Source organism: Styela clava, chromosome 5, assembly GCF_964204865.1.
Source record: "Styela clava chromosome 5, kaStyClav1.hap1.2, whole genome shotgun sequence".
NCBI lineage: Eukaryota > Metazoa > Chordata > Ascidiacea > Stolidobranchia > Styelidae > Styela > Styela clava.
The window spans coordinates 22795313-22797812 of record NC_135254.1 but is presented as its reverse complement, the minus strand read 5'-3'; the positions used below and the strand labels follow the sequence as shown (position 1 = coordinate 22797812).

The window sequence follows — 2500 nt, the reverse complement described above, 5'->3', positions numbered from 1 at the left end:
CGCTCTAAAAGCGCGCAGATTCGACGCTGGACTCTTCCCGGTTCACTCGCCGTTACTCAGGGAATCCCTGTTGGTTTCTTTTCCTCCGCTTAATAATATGCTTAAATTCAGCGGGTGCTCTCGCCTGAACTCAGGTCGTATGTGTCAAGCGGGCCGCTTCTTACACGGCCCGCTGGCATCGCAAGTCGTCGCCGCCGGCGCCGACCGAGCGCGTACCGTCGCCGCCTTGGCCCACGGTCGGTCTTGATCTCGTGACCGGACCGACCGACCTGGACCCGCCCCTCGAACGTAGTTGAACACGTCGAGGGGCCGGCGGGATTGACCCGAGACCGCAATTCGCGTTCAGAAGGTCGACGTTCAATGTGTTCTGCAATTCACATTACTTCTCGCACTTGGCTGCGTCCTTCATCGACTCGCGAGCCGAGTGATCCACCGTTAAGAGTCGTCCTCGACGTTTCGCCCGGCGCCGAAGCGCGCGGACGTCACACTGTGGGATCGACCACAAAACCACCACCGACAACAACTGCACAAAAACACCAACAAACGGCGCCGAGCGACCGCCGGGCTGGGCCGGCGGCACATCGAGCGCGGTGCCCAGAAGCCACCATCGCACTCGGCTGCCTTGCTATGCCAACGTGTTACGCGTGTCGCACGGGGCGGAACCCCGATTGACGGCCGCCCTCTCGGCGGCACCCAAAGACAATTAAGTGCGCGGTCGGCCGGGGCCTACCACCACTTTCGGTAATGATCCTTCCGCAGGTTCACCTACGGAAACCTTGTTACGACTTTTACTTCCTCTAAATGATCAAGTTTGATCGTCTTCTCGACACGCCGACGCGGCCGTTGCCAGCCGCGACGGGGCCGATCCAAGGATCTCACTAAACCATTCAATCGGTAGTAGCGACGGGCGGTGTGTACAAAGGGCAGGGACGTAATCAACGCAAGTTTATGACTTGCGCTTACTGGGAATTCCTCGTTCAAGGGAAACAATTGCAAGTCCCTATCCCAATCACGAATGAGGTTCAACGGGTTACCCGGACCTTTCGGCCTAGGTTAGACACTCGCTGCTTCACTCAGTGTAGCGCGCGTGCGGCCCCGGACATCTAAGGGCATCACAGACCTGTTTATTGCTCAATCTCGTGTGGCTAAACGCCACTAGTCCCTCTAAGAAGTTAGACGCCGACCGAGAAGGTCGCGTAACTATTTAGCATGCCAGAGTCTCGTTCGTTATCGGAATTAACCAGACAAATCGCTCCACCAACTAAGAACGGCCATGCACCACCACCCACAGAATCAAGAAAGAGCTCTCAATCTGTCAATCCTACCTGTGTCCGGGCCGGGTGAGTTTCCCCGTGTTGAGTCAAATTAAGCCGCAGGCTCCACTCCTGGTGGTGCCCTTCCGTCAATTCCTTTAAGTTTCAGCTTTGCAACCATACTTCCCCCGGAACCCAAAGACTTTGGTTTCCCGGAAGCTGCCGGAAAGGTCGTCATGGTAACGCCTCCCGATCGCTAGTTGGCATCGTTTATAGTCAGAACTAGGACGGTATCTGATCGTCTTCGAACCTCTGACTTTCGCTCTTGATTAAAGAAAACATTCTTGGCGAATGCTTTCGCAGTAGTTCGTCTTCCGCCGATCCAAGAATTTCACCTCTAACGGCAGAGTACGGACGCCCCCGTCTGTCCCTCTTAATCATTACCTCGTGCTCCGAAAACCAACAAAATAGAACCGAGGTCCTATTCCATTATTCCATGCAACACTATGCAGGCGAACAGCCTGCTTTGAACACTCTAATTTTTTCAAAGTAAACTTATCGGCCACCGCCGACACTCAGTCAAGAGCACCGACGGAGAACCGAAGGTGAGGCGAACGCAACCAGTGACACGCCTTGCGACGGACCGGCGGCGCTCGCCCAAAATCCAACTACGAGCTTTTCAACCGCAACAACTTTAGCATACACTGTTGGAGCTGGAATTACCGCGGCTGCTGGCACCAGACTTGCCCTCCAATGGATACTCGTTAAGAGTTTTAGGATGTACTCATTCCAATTACAGGGCCTCGTTAGAGTCCTGTATTGTTATTTTTCGTCACTACCTCCCCGTGTCGGGAATGGGTAATTTGCGCGCCTGCTGCCTTCCTTGGATGTGGTAGCCGTTTCTCAGGCTCCCTCTCCGGAATCGAACCCTGATTCCCCGTTACCCGTTATCACAAAGGTAGGCACGTAGCGTACCTTCGACAGTTGATAGGGCAGACACTTGAATGATACGTCGTCGGTGCAGAGACCGTACGATCCGCGTGGTTATCCAGAGTCATCAAACGTCACAGGACGAACCCGGTCGGTTTTGATCTGATAAAAGCGCGCCTCCCGAAGTCGGCGCTTAATGCATGTATTAGCTCTAGAATTACCACAGTTATCCACTTCGCTTACGAGACCAAATAAACCAAGACTGATTTAATGAGCCATTCGCAGTTTCGCTTTACGAGAACTCGTACTTGCACCTG

The 2500-nt window shown here is 54.1% G+C and overlaps 2 non-coding genes and 1 pseudogene across 2 annotated transcripts in view; all 3 read right to left on the bottom strand.

Annotated features, from left to right (window-relative positions):
- The window catches only part of LOC144423767 (large subunit ribosomal RNA), a 3696-nt pseudogene extending 3558 nt beyond the window's left edge, over positions 1-138 (bottom strand).
- A 156-nt stretch (positions 139-294) lies between these two features.
- On the bottom strand, positions 295-444 carry LOC144423581 (5.8S ribosomal RNA). The gene has a single exon (XR_013476048.1). It is a non-coding gene; the product is annotated as a 5.8S ribosomal RNA (ribosomal RNA).
- Positions 445-742: 298 nt separating this feature from the next.
- The window catches only part of LOC144423656 (small subunit ribosomal RNA), a 1811-nt gene continuing 53 nt past the window's right edge, over positions 743-2500 (bottom strand). Inside the window, exon 1 of the ribosomal RNA XR_013476121.1 lies at positions 743-2500. This exon is cut by the window's right edge and continues 53 nt beyond it. This is a non-coding gene — a ribosomal RNA (small subunit ribosomal RNA).